The sequence below is a fragment of the Polypterus senegalus genome, chromosome 7, assembly GCF_016835505.1.
Source record: "Polypterus senegalus isolate Bchr_013 chromosome 7, ASM1683550v1, whole genome shotgun sequence".
Lineage (NCBI taxonomy): Eukaryota > Metazoa > Chordata > Cladistia > Polypteriformes > Polypteridae > Polypterus > Polypterus senegalus.
The window spans coordinates 176,407,570-176,422,543 of NC_053160.1; the positions used below are offsets into that span (position 1 = coordinate 176,407,570).

The 14,974-nt window shown below is 36.1% G+C and overlaps 1 protein-coding gene across 1 annotated transcript in view; it reads right to left on the minus strand.

The window, feature by feature from the left end:
* Positions 1–6,612: 6,612 nt before the first annotated feature.
* Positions 6,613–14,974, minus strand: part of il11ra (interleukin 11 receptor, alpha) — a 190,222-nt gene continuing 181,860 nt past the window's right edge. Inside the window, exon 12 of the mRNA XM_039759653.1 lies at positions 6,613–14,717. The gene's annotated coding sequence lies outside the window, so the exon portion shown is untranslated. The remainder of the gene's footprint in view (positions 14,718–14,974) is intronic.

Below are 14,974 nucleotides of genomic sequence, written 5' to 3' on the forward strand. Positions count from 1 at the left end.
GTTAACCGCGGCTACCAACAACCGACTGCATAAACTTACACGGAGTCCCATTGAATCGACTCATGTGATTCACTGAAAAGAGTCGAATCGTTGGCGAGTTGCCCATCACTATTTCTGGGCAATGTCATGTTGGAGGGAAACTAAACAATGCCTCAACAAACGGCCCTTTTTAATGAAAATGTGCAAAACGTGCCGCGGTCTGATTTCTGCACTTAAAATTTCCGTGATGCCCCAGTGGCGAGTGGAAACCCGACGATAGCTGTGTTCACTTATGGCCATAGGTTTGCTATAACTTTCGTGTTAAATAATCGACAAACGCCGAGGGATCGGCCAGGTCAGCGGATTTGTCTGATATCCACTAGCCACCAACTCAATCGGTATTAAAGTTTGCAACTTCTGTAACAGGCTGGTAAGGCGCGCAGCTTTGGGGATTGTTGATACAGCACATAACAGTGAGTGAATGGAATACGGGATATCTAAAGATAAGGTGACCAGAATTTGGGCCAATCCGGGGACATGGGTGGGCTAGAGGAGCGTAGACTACTTTGTGTCGTGTTCCGTGCTTGAAGTTCTCCCACCACTACCGATGGAAAACTTTGAGTCGCACACGCTGCAGATCACAACAGAAGCATCCGGGGTCGGACGCAAATGCGAAAATTCACGCTGAAGCCCATCATTGAACTGACACGTCCTTTTAGCACTCATGTTGAATCACAGGGATCACCGCGCCAAAATTGCAGAAACAACAGGTGGAAGAAAAGAGCCGCCACGCTGCTCCCGCATCCAGAAGCAAGCCACGCGTAGACACAGGCAGAGGCAGAGCACGAGTAGGGACTCTAAACACTACAGAGTACAAAGCGAAAGCTACGTGATTTCTCGCCAAAGTTGAGAATGTGGTATAAAGCATAACCTCCATCAAAACACCGCGCGCGCACGCGCGCCGAGTTCAAATTATCGTGGTGATGAGATACATTCTAAAAAGTGAACCATCTTAAACCGGCGACAAAACGGGTACATGTTTCTGAGTGGGGACAGTTGTCCGAAAACGGGGACGGATGGTCACCTTACTAAAGATGGGATTTTGGAATTTTTGCAAAGATCTAGTTGAGGACAGTTTCACTCGTGTGTTCGGATAATGGAAACGCATGTATGAAGTATCCATATGCAAAATGCAAAGAATGACAAAAAAGGTAATCGGACTGTTTGCTAATATATAATGCCCTACTGTTTAAAAAATATAAAGGATATTATTTGGATGTTTGTGCTTTGCTATGGATGGGTGTGTTTTACCTATCAACAAAAGGTTGGCAGTTAATTTACAGCATCTTCACCATTTGTAAGTGGATTTAAATTAGTGCTGACAAAGCCAATTCCAACTAAACATGCAACAACGTTTAGTTTGACCAGACTTCTACACTGGGAAAATTCTGCGAATAGGTACGAGTTGAATAATACAGAGAAAACAAAGATACTCCGTTTATTCGGGTAGAGCCTGTTCAGCCAGAAGTGGCATTTTGTGGTTGAATTACACAGGGAGTGAAGTGATACACGTTTAAAATGCCTAGTTTGCTTTTTATTTACTTGAAAGACATCCAGTTTATTTTTTATTGTGTTATTTATTTATTTTAACAGACCAAGTAACATATCAACAGGGACCTCGAGTTACCCCGAAAAGTCTGACTGAAAATTCACATCAACGCGTCTTTTAAAGTGGGACAGTGAAATGTCAGAACTCCCAGCTTCGAATACTTAGGTAGCTGCCAAATTTTCATTTGTTTTGATGGTAAAGTTACATGTCTGCCCCGGTGACGCCTGTACCCACTCACTGACAGTGGATTTAGCTCTGATGCTAGCTGGCTGTTTGGTCAGAGACAAAGAATAGAACTAAGAGGAGTATAGTATGAGGTCATTTGCTGTGTCCCCTCAGGAATCCTTCATTTATATTCAAGACATTGAGTCTGATTAAGTAAACGTATGAACAGATGGCAACCAAATTGGAGGAATATAACATTCTGATGAAGCAATAAAATGGTTTAAAATATGTACAAATATCAAACTTTGGGGAACACTTACAAAATATTCATTAATACTGAGGAGCCAACAAAATTAATTCAAAAAGACCTGGACAATCATACAAGCTGCAAGAACTTGGAAAATTCAGTGTAGTTAGTGTAGAAAAGTTCTACACATGAGCAAAAGGAACATCAAGCACCAAAGGGAAACATCTGAAATGGAAATAGGGGATTACATTGATACAGCATTATCATCAGCTAAGCAGTGTACATAAGCAAATAAAAAGTTATGTTATCATAATATCAAATATAAATCGAGAGTTGTTATGCTTAGGCTATTTAATGCACTAGTTAGGCTACATCTGAGACAGACTCCTAGTATTAAACATTTTTAAGAGATTGTTTGAGAATATTGAAGACATGTATTAGATTCCCAAAGGTATCAGTAAAGCAAAATTGTTTGAATATGTGATGAATCATGTGCTGTACTCATGGACATCAGTGAAAATTAAAGGTGTATTTAGGACTGAAGCCAGAATGTACTTCTTTATGCAAAGAGTTGTGGTAATATGGAAGAAACTACTGAGACATGTAGTTGAAGCAGACACCTTGACAGCAATTTAACTCTTTCAGGGCTGATGTTGACTTTTGTCAAAAGGAGGATTTGACGATGATAATCAACTGTAAACTGTGACAAAACCAACCGTTGTGTTTTAGTTGGAGTCTTGTTGCTAGAAGGAAAGTTAGCTTTGTGGGTTTTGACCAAGATATCCTGCACTCCCATGAGTAGCAAGGCACAAACAATGACAAAAATGGCCCTGGCACCTGGTGAGAGATCAAAGCGAATGTGTAAAACAAAATACTCCGGGGATGACGTTTTGCCTATTCTCTATGAACTGGACTATGACTTGTCGGACTCCAATTTTGATACAAGCGATCAAAGACAAATGTGAGGTTCCGGCTTCAGCTGATTGGCCCCCAAACTAGTCATGGTGCTGAGCAGGTTAAAATAGCTGACATGCCTATGGCGCTGTTCGCCTGGGAGGACTGCCATTTAACAGTAATAAGAGGTAGAAACCAGATTGCAATGCATTGCAACAGTGACCGCTGATACTGCACCAGCCACGTAAAGACAGCCTGGCAGTAAGCCTGCCAGACATTCTTGGCAAACTGGCAGCCACAGCATGCAGCAACAGATATTTTATGTTGATTTCTGTGTGAATCCATTGCTTTTCAGGAAACTGTTTTTTGGAAAAAATATTCAGCCCTCAAAGAGTTTTAATTAAGAAGTATCTGGATGAGATACTGGGACAGTTTATCAATTAGCTAAACAAACAAGCTTAATGGACTGAGTGGTTTCCTCTCGCTTGTCTTATTTCTTAAATTATGTTCTAATTATGCAAAATTCCTCTCATAGGCAAAGGGAACCTTTTAATTGCACAGGCAGTATTGGTGATCCTGACCTATAGGGAGCAACCTCAGAAAAGAATTTAAGGAATTACATTGATACAACATTATCATTGTTTAGTTACCATACAGAAGCAAATAAAGGAAATGGATGTAAAATGTAAGGTTATATTAAACTACTGGATATAAAATCAAGACATGTTTTACTGTGACTTTGTAATGTGCCAGTAAGTGTGTATTCAAAATAAAGTGTATGGTTTTATGTAGCAGAACTAGAAGCTGTGCAGAGAAGGGTACCCAAGAGCATGCTGGGATTAAATATCATGTCCTGCTTTGACAGGTCAAAAGAATAAACAACAACAATGCCACTATGAGACATACACCAGGGGCCTCATGTATAAACGGTGCGTACGCACAGAAATGTTGCGTAAGAACTTTTCCACGTTCAAATCGCGATGTATAAAACCTACACTTGGCGTAAAGCCACGCACTTTTCCACGGTACCTCATGCCTTGTCGTACGCAAGTTCTCAGCTCGGTTTTGCAAACTGGCGGCACCCAGCGTCAAAGCAATGGTACTGTTCTTGTGTGATTACTCATTATTTTCATGACGCGGCTTAATAAATACACAGAAACTAACCGCATATTGTTTATTAGTGTAATGCATCTGATTGTAATTAACTTGTAACAATATAATGGTCCAGGGAACAGCCATAGTATTCCAAATACCATAACTGCTTTAGCGTTGTTACTCTCACTTCTTCTTCTTCTTCTTCTTCTTTCAGCTCCTCCCGTTAGGAGTTTCCACAGCGGATCATCTTTTTCCATATTACTCTTACTGCGACTCGGAGTATTTATATCACTGTATCTGAGTGTGAATCACAGCAGCAGCTGATCGGAAAGAGAATTATCGGTATACAGCTTCAAGGACACGCTGTCTCAGCCACGGCAAAATGTTTTAAAGCCTTTCCTGTACGGACCTTGCGGTTCAGAAACAGTTTAATCCCAAGAACTTTAAATGCACTCAATCATTGCTCTTTGTAGAACTGTTTGTACTTATAAGTACAATCACCTCACTGTAAACTTGCACTACAGTTATAATATCTCACAACCTGAGCCACTTTATAAAGCGTATTTACATATGATGACGATATCATTTTAAGGTGAAATGCAGCAAAATATGTTTGTTAAATTATACACATAAAACTTTAACTTCATTTAAATAATCTATATTCTTCACTGGGAGTGTCTTTAAGGATAGAATAATTAAACATGTACTACGAAGATATTTCAATGTTCTTTAAACGTTTTGAAGAATCGGCGCTAAGCTTACAGATGGCTTAACTTCTATTACAGAGCTGATTGTGTGGCGATCGGTTACTTGGGGAAAGAAAAGCAAGGACTCTTGGGCGCTACGCCAATATATATTGAATATAAAACAGAAAGAGAAAATAACAACACAGCTAAAAGCAGCGACAAATTTGACAAAAGATAAATGCTTGTCATGAGCACGAGGCTCATGAAACACATGTTTAATAATGTGCTTTAACTCCTATCATCATGAAAATGACATCACGTATACATCTCAGTATTTTAGTTATTCAGAGAGCTGTAATATCACAAATGTAATGGACTCTGTGTCCAGTTGGAGGAAGAGAGCCAGTTTAAGAAGCAAGTAGTGATTCACACACACAGATCACATACAGTAGAAGATCAAATACAAAACAAAGCATTTAACGTGCTACTTTAATTATGATGTAATTTTGAGAAACTGGTTAATTAAACGATTTTAAGATGAAGTTTATAATGTTCTACTAAATGACAAAATAAACTACGTGATTAAAGTGGAAAATTCGAGATTAAAGTTGACATTTAGTGCTTTTTCCCCACCGTGTGCCTTTTTCTCTGTACCCTAATAAGCTTTCATATGACACTCAGACAGTGGGCTACAACTCTTCTTTTCACGGCAACTTTGATATGTGACTTCTTTTTTATTTCCGGCACTGTGCGATTTTGTGAATGTGAGCTTTCAAGTTTCTCCAACACGCTATGTCACTCGATCAACTTCCTTTTGTTGATTACACCACGGTTTATTTGAACAAATAGTATGTTTTTCCTTTGCCTCCACTTGGTATTCGCTGAAATTCTTATATTTTCCCGTGCTTTTCCCATTGTCTTTTCACAGAAGGCTGCGCTTAAGGGCGATTTATATTGATTTGCATATTCAAATAGGCGTAATTCTGGGAGGATTTGGGGCGTTACAAAATGCGTGCCGGCGTTAGTTTTCACGCTGATCGGGATTTATGTAACGAAAGAACGTGGAAGTTGGAGTACGCACAGATTCCTGCATCTGGATTTTTCTGTGCGTAAGCACATTTCGGCTTTTGTGCTTAAGCCATGTTATAGTGCGAGTTCTACGCACGGCGTTATACATGAGGCCCCAGGTGTTTAGGATTCACAAAAGCATTGATGAACTTCCTCACTCACAGAAGAGGACACTGTTGCAAATTAAAGGAAAAGTGTATTTTATGAAAGTCAGTATGCCCTTCTTCACACAAGGAGTTGTAGGATTTTCAAGGAAACTCCAAATGTCATGCATTACAAGGTGAAGCTTTGACAACTTTTAAAATTATCTTGGTGAGATATTAACGCAAGTTAGTTAGCCACTCTTAAACCCGAGAAGCCTGATACACTAAATAATCTTCTTATGTCTAACCCAAACATTATCAGATAACTGGCTGAACCCTGCACGTTTTGTCAGCTTGCCAGTGTACACTTGGGCATAAGCCCACACTCATTCAGACCAGTTCAATTTAGGGCTGCCAGCTAACTTAACAAACGTGTTTGGAAGACAAAACCCACAAAGAGAATGTGGAGACTCCAAAATCCAGGCTAGAAACAAAGCATGGGCCCAAAGAGGTTTGAAGCAGAAATGCTGCCCCACTGTAATGAATTCAGGGGATCTGTCTTGAAAATTGTAAACTTCTTCCTTACACCTCTTAAGAAGCAAATACAATGGCGATTAGAAATGTAAACGTTTTTAAGAGTTCAGTTTTATCAGCCTTGAAATTAGAAGAAATGCAGAAATTAATCCCTCCTCTCTTAAGAGAATCACCCTTGTGCCTGCAGACGTTTATTCAATTTATTGAATTTATTGAAATCAAGACAAAACACTAGAATGAAACATGTACCAATTCTGTGAATTCAAATAACTTTTATTTGATGAACATACAGATAGTCCAAAGTAACAATAATCAGCTTATTCGTTGCATATTTTTGCATATGATGCAATATACAGTAAGTGCCATTTCTTTTTATGCTGTTCAGTTAGCAACTGTAACATTACATTTTCAATCAGTCAGATGATACAAAAACACAATACAGTTGGACAAAGTGAAGATTTTATTCAGACTAGCAGATTTTCTTTTAAAGGAGTACTTAAGTACAGTATTTTCATCACTGCATTGATAAAAACAAAATGCAGTTATTGACATTTTACCTTACAAAATTGTTAGAGAACAGAAACACCAAAAGTTTACAGCATAGAAAAATAGATTACTTGAACATTGCTTTGACAGTATGTTTAAAAACCCTGATTTCTTATTTCCAGCTAATCAAACTCAACACTCCAGCATATAGAGCTTTTCTGTAGAAGGTTTACAAAAGACATGTCAGAAACATTACATAGTCTAGTGTTCCTTGGTGCTGGTCCTTTGGCTGCTGGCTGTGGTATTGTTTAACATGATAAGCAGAGTTTTCTGGGTTTACTAAAGTGAGACCTTAAACATGAACTGTACATATACTTCAAACTGAAGTGAAGTCAAAAGTCGGAATTTGGCCGTCTATTCATTAATTATATATATTTTTTGGATGAAGGTTGAGGCAATAGCAAGCTAAAGAAGGTCGGTTTGATTTTTCCTTTAGTCAACAACTAATTCCAAGTATTTTCATGGAATTTCCCTGATGCCAGTTATCTCCTTGTCACAAGACTGCTCCACTTTTACCCAGATGCCCACTTCAGCTGTGTCCACACTACTACTACATTTTTATTTAAAAATGCAGACATTACTGCCTATTTATGTCTTTGATCCACACTACCCTGGTGTTTTAAACCCATGAAAACAAATTATCATAAGTGAAGGATCTTTCAAAAAAGACAACTATTCAACCCCAGTCTCTATATTGGAGACATAAAGACATCAATTTTTAATGGAGGGTCATTATTAAACCCTTTTAGTTGCTAATCAACTACTTTTTACTCAACAACATATTACTGTCAAGTTACCTTGAAACAAAAATGAATCATTCTCCACAAACAACAGATTTGATTGTATTTGTGAATCAAGTTAACTGGAAGACCAGCAGCCATTGAAGCTATTGCAGTAATTGGTGTGGTGGGATCAAACATTTTCAGAATATTCTTTTCTTTGTAGCTGTGGTGTGTTTTTGCTGTTATCAGAATCAGTTAGTGAGTTCAGAGATGAATGCTGTAAATTCTCTTTTTTAAGGGTGAACAGAGTTTTTCAAGCCAGGGCCATTCACAGATATGAATGACTGCTTTGGGTTAGACAATGCCATCTATACTAATTGATCTCTGAGTTTTGGGATAAAAAAGGAAACATCTTTAAACCAGTTTGGTTACAAGTGTCTCTGTATGTGTCATTTCTGAATCATCTGCAGGGCCAACTGAAAGAATTCCCCTGGACCACAATTAACCAAACAGTCATTGGTTACATGGTCAAAAGTACAACTTCTGTCTTTTTATGGACTGAAAATAAGCCAGAATGAAAAGGTTTCTCTGACGGTATACGGGAATTCATGCTGAAAAATTACATTTTAGCAGGTTGTTTTCATTGGTTTAATTAATTGACTACAAGTCAGATTAAAAACAAAAAATCAGATCTTTGTTTACTAATTTCTTGTTTATGTGAATGTTAAATCTTAATGTTAATCTTAACTTGCATGGTTTTGGGACAGAGAAAAAAGCTTTGTGTGTAGAAGTTTGAACAGAGGGTACACCATAGCTCTGTGAAATTTGTAAATGGTCTTGTTTCTCAAAAACTTCTGGTGCTCATACACACACCATCCAGCCAGAATTATGCTGGGAAGCAATTACAAATGGTGGTCAATTTATCACTCTTTTAAATTATGAAACCATTCATATTTCAATAATAGATTTGCTACAACATAACAAAAGAACATCATATTTTAATAAAATGAAGTGCTGAATGCTGGTGAAAAGACATTAAGTGCATTCAAGAATTATTCTATTACAATATAACTGAAATAAAACTTGTAAGCTACAAGAGTAAGTAATTCATCTTAGAGAAATATAATTGTTTAATCTAATTTCCTTTTAGGACAAAATATGGATGTAAATTACCTTTTGACAAATTAGAATTAACAGTATTCACATGCAGCTGATCTCAAGGGTCATCATCATTGTAATAAAAGAAAGTTGAATAGCACAGTGTGCCATTGTGCATTTGTCAGACTTGCAATGATCTGACGCACAGTGCTGTGTTTTCCATAGTCTTGTAATACCTCTGATTGCATTATTCCGTTTTCTATATGAAATTCAGTTGCTTTCTAATGTCTGACCCATACCTATGTAACAACTCCAACTCGCTAATTTCTGTAGTGTTTTTTTTTTGTACCTTCTATTGTTCATCTGAAATGATTGGCAGCAGCCTAAAAAGAAATCTCACATCAAAGTGTATGAAATAGCAGCAAAATACAGTCAAGAAGAAAAGCTTAATCACAGAAGTGTAACAAGAAAGAACAACAAGGAGCCAGTATTTTTGTTTTTTTTTAACATTTTCAGAATAATATGTTAAAGAATAGGGGAAGGACAAAATTCTTTTATTCCCCTTACTAATTTTGCACTCTTCTGTAAAACATTACAGAAGAAACCTATTCCAGCAAGAAATACTGATCTGATCGAATGGCATTCAAAAAATATAAAGAAAACAACAGGACAACACTTGGGCTCACTATAACAGCCCAATACATTTAACATGGAGAGAGAAATACAGATGGAATAAAAAACAACATTTAGGAAGGAGTATGCCTCATCCTTAATAAGACAAATACACCTATAAGCTAAGACCATTTGAAAGAGAAGCATAATTTCAATGCCTTTAAAATATGGCCTCCATCTGTAATCCACTTTCCACACCAAACACTATGATAACAATTATCTTTTGGAGGGCACTATTTCCTGCATTTGGAGATGCTTGAAAATTAAAAAAAAGGTCTCGTACAAAAAATAACCATTCTCCATGTAAAAAAGTTGACATTAAGAAAGGAATTCAATTCGAACACTTTAAAATACACATCTGCCAGAATGCCACGAGTGAAAACAATCTTGTTATACTAGCATCTATAAAACATTAACTGGAAGGTATATTCCCAACATACATGCACTTTTGTTTAGATATGTACAAATTTATAAACATGTCTGCTATGCAATTAAGCTACATTTACTTTATCAGTTGAAAAAATAAAATATTTAAATTTCACTCTTATGCTCAGCTATGAACATAACAGAAAGATAAACCAACATGGTCTGTGGTAGATCAGGAAGCCTCAAAATGAGCTTGACCAGAATACATTCTGAAGAATGAGCATTTCATTTAAACAATGTGTCTATCTATGTCTGGTTGTTCTAGCTATATACACTAAGTAAACCCCCCACTATGATTCAGTGTTTAGGGTTCATGAAAAATTTGGACAAAACACACAACATGAATGCAGAGAACAGAAAAAGGGCAACGTTGCTTTGAACCATAAAAGGAGTAAGGAAACAAAAGGGCCTAACTGAGACTGCCAAGTACACAGAAAACAGCCTCAAGGGAGGCAACATTTATTGGACGGTGCCAAGTTAAAAACACACTTAAATAAAGTTCGGCTATGAATATTTTGACAATTTACTTTTAAAAAGATGATACATTTTTGTCAATATGCTGTCAGTAAATACATACTTTTTCCAGGAGTTAAAGTAAGCAGGTCTGGTAAATAAACAAATGAATTAATAAATATGTGAATGATATAACATATACTTTATATGGAGGTACCCTAAAATGTAGCCTGTATCTGTTTAATCTGTCATTAAGGTGTAATGTTTATAGTGGGAATGTATAACCAGCAGTAACATCTGTTACACTGATAAATTAAATAGATAGTACTGTATGGTTTGTGCTTTTTTTAACTATTAAAGTACAGTACTCCCTGTTCCTGGAGATGTTGGAACTGCCATCATCCCACAACAAAATATTCCAAACATGCATTGTATAAGACTTATTGACAAATTAATCAACTAGCAGGGGTGAAAGACGTCTTATTGATCCTAGAACTGCAATGCTGCTATGTTCTGTTGTATTGTAACTACACACTGCAAAGGAAAAAATGGGTTCATTGTCTGCCACAAATTAGTTTCTGTCCATCTCTTCACTAAATTAGAAACAGTGCTTTTACTTGTCTCTGGTCAGACACTTTTCTCCACAAATGTAAAATAATTGCCTGATATTCAGATACAGACCCACAATTAACCAACAGCATCAAATGCAAGGTAGGGAATATTCCCATATGAGGTGCAAGCTATTAACACAGCACACTCGCACATCCACAAGGATTCACAACAGGCTAATTTATAGCTGCTGATTATCCTAAATTAAATGTATTTGGGGTGTGTAACCCATCCATTTATGTAGATGCAGGAGAACAAATAAATTCCAAATAGTGTCCTTGCCTATATCTGATGTGTGTTCCTCAAGCTATGAGGCAGGTCTGTCAATTCTGGTGTAGCTCATCAGCTTTATTCATTAATGTTTAAATTATTGCTTCTTTTTTTTCTTGCATACTCGTGTATAGATTATTGACACGTAAGAATACAGAGTCTATATTTGCAGTGTGTACTTGTGTCATAACCATTAACAAAAACACATACAAGCTTTTTTAAATCATATCTATATAAGCTGTTTGCCTTTCTACCCAGAAATGAAATTTCAGGTTAAGTCTAATGTTACATGGGTTAAAAACTAATTTTACTTAAGTAAGCCTGAGTATAAAATATCTGTTCACCTGGGACAGTTTCCTCCATCCATTAAAAAAAACAAAACACCAATCTAGCCTTCATCATAAAAAAATGATACTGGAAACACTCTTTATATATGTCTTGTCATTGTGGAGCTCCTGTTAGTCTTTACTATTTGGAAACTCAGTTATGCACAATTCATTTTTATGTATAATTAGAATAACAGATCCACAGCTCTGAATTGGATTAAGTGAGTTTGAAACTGATATAGAAAAATACTTTTAAAACACTGTGCAAATTAATCCTTAGCCTAAGTGTGATACCACCCTACAGGTGATCCAAATTTAAACTTAAATCATCCATGCACAGCCCAGATATACAGTACATCTTTATTAAGTACTACATGAAATTAATGGGCTGGTTTTATATAGAAATTCATATAATTCTCTACCAACTAATCGTTATAACAACTTCATTACAGTTGCTCCTACAGATCCCAAAGTAACATTAACTTTTAAATATGTAACTTGAAGAAAATAACTCTGCCAACTGGAAAACATTTTGTATAGTTTGAGTAAACAACAAACTTTAATAAACTAACTGCAATAACAGGTTTTTACTATTCAGACTAATTTTAATCCCACTGGCATGTCTGGATGGAGACAGACATAAACGATTGTGCGTACCAATAAGCAGTAACGTAAGGCTATGCACCTTCAACTGAAAAAGTTCCTTTTATCTGTAATGTTACAGCCACATTTGTCCCCACTCGAACAGCAATACAAGTCCTACAGCACTTTGCAGGGTTTCACCTGATGCTCAGTTTGTTTGAACGCAGTCTTACAAGGGTGTGACTCTCAAAATGATCTGATTAAAGAATCAAACATAACTCCAGTTTCTGTTTATGTATTCAGTACTCTACCGCTTGTCCTCTGCCTTGGGGAATGACTGGAAAATGTTCCTTCAGTATTACTTCTTTGTTTAATCACAGTGAAGCAACTCCTATCTTTTCAAAATGTGGGGTAACCAATGAATTGATCTTCAAAAACTGAATGTTTGATGTCTGTGCAAATGACACTAACATACTAAGAAACCTTCTGGCACCCTGTTGTGGTGATTTGCTAAATATTTTTTTTATAATCTGAAGATACTCTCTTTTTTGTTTTATAGTTAACTCCTTACTAACCTGTACATAATGCCCTGTAATCCCAACTGTACATGGATTATACATGGATTAGACTAAATATTTGCATAAGTAAATATAGATTGTAATACAGCAGTAATGTTCCATATAATTATATATATATATATATATATATATATATATATATATATATATAGTGTATTATGATTATAAATGGATCAATAAATAGCACCTGCTTAGAACTCAAAATACTAAATAAAAAATTTGGCTGCACTCCCTGTGATTCGAAATATATTGCTATTTGCTGTGAACATCTAACAGTTAATATTTGTAGAAAAGTTCTGGTTCTGCAACTTCCACCTGACACCATCACTTTTGTAGCAGAATGATGGTTATCCTCATAAACCGTGATCTGATACTGAATGGATATTTTTTTTTAATGATTTTCCTTTCTGTTTGTGTTTTGAACATTGCACTAACAGTGCAGACAATACTCTTTTCACAAGAACCAACCTTCCTGCCATTCATCGGTTAGACACAAATTTTATGGCAAGAACTGAAGTTTGATTTTGTTTTTTTGATACAGTATACCACCTGTGAACACTAGAAAGTGTTCAACCCATCCCTTATACACAGGATATACAGAGTGTGTACAGACACTATTGATAAAAAAAATAAAATAAAAACTCATTGGCTGCTTTTTCAGCCAAATCTGTTAAGTGTAATATTATAAACACTTAATAGTACTGCAAATAAATATTTTTGTTAATTAGACAGGAGCAGTTCACAATGCACATTCTACACGTGTGTATTATTGAGGTGCCTCATTTTTTTTCCCGGTTTTTCTGTAGCATGCATTAAAAACTAAAAACCAAACTCTTATACACATTATAATCATCTAAACATGATGGCATGTTTATGAAGAACAAAGAGAATTTTTAAATAAAATCTGATGACTTAGAGGTTTTTAAGTCTTTAAGCTATCTTAGTAAAACCAATACAAACTGGAAAGCTACATGGGCCTAAACAGCATTTTCTTATTCAATATTTACATTCAAATTTTGCAACAGATGACCGGCAACAATGGAACAGTGAGTGAGACATTTTTACAAATTAGGAAGTAGGGACTACACCATATTTCTCAGGTCTGAGGTGAGGTAACATGCTTGCATATTGTGACGTTAGCTTGACATGGGAAAGAAAAATGAGAATTCCCAGTGCACATCCTTACACAATACAGTACACTTAGAATCATGACTAAGAACAAGTTATATCAGGTTTTTTTTTTGGTGGGGGGGGGGGGGGGTTTGGTTGTTATATAAAGGAATGTATATTTTTGGTAGTAAACAAAGACAAAAAAAAGAAAATCTGTGCAACCTAAAATTCATTGATTTCCAGAAATATAAAACTCAATTTTAAATGTTTTAGTGTCCATTTGCTTTTTCAAGTTTCAGCCATGACATTAAATTGGTATTCTATTCATAAGTCTCTAAATTAGACAATGTGTTTTAAAAAATGCAAAATTTTAAAGAACATTTTCGTCTTAACCGATAAGGGTACAGTATATGTTATTCTTTGTGTAAGGTATTCTGTGTGTGCTCGTATTTAAACATTCAATAATGTCAGGCTAAACAATTTGCTTCATTCATACATTTTAAAGTGGGTACTTAATTGTCCTGATCATAAAATTACTTTGTATGTTATTTCATCCTGACAGGTAAGTTGTCCCAAAATTAAACTATTCCACTGTTCTGATCTTTACTGTTGTTAAACCTGTTTTGTCATACTGGAAGTAGTGTGGTAATGATGTGTGTTGTGAATCGTTTAAAGTGTATATCAGCATAAGAAAGGTGTAGTAATGGAAAGCCAAACATAATATGTCAACTGCTGGTACTGGCAAAGTTTAAACAATCATAGCACCTGAGTCAAAGTGCTCTCAACATGTGTCAGAGTTAAACATACTGTACAACAAATAACAACTTAATGTAAAACATGCCATTAGCTTCATGATATTTTTCTTAAGGCTCTTTGCTGTTAAAATGTCTTTCTTGGCAGTGCTAGACATTCTGTGTGGAGATACCTTGAAGGATTGACCTCTGAACACATAAGCTCTTCTCTCTCTGCAACACAAAACAGAAAAAAGTCCAATTAATGTAATATTACAATCGTGCATCTTCCACTTCTAGGCCAGGGAGCATTTTAACATTTCGAAAAACGACATTTTTTGTGACACTCTCGTATACTTAGAAAAGGGGGACTTTTTTAAAAATGGATTTTTGCCTCATTACACCTGACATTATGTGAGGTAAATGGTCTAACATAATGTCAGGTGTGCTTAATAGGCTGGAAAGAGATAAGACAGCTATACCCAGTATCA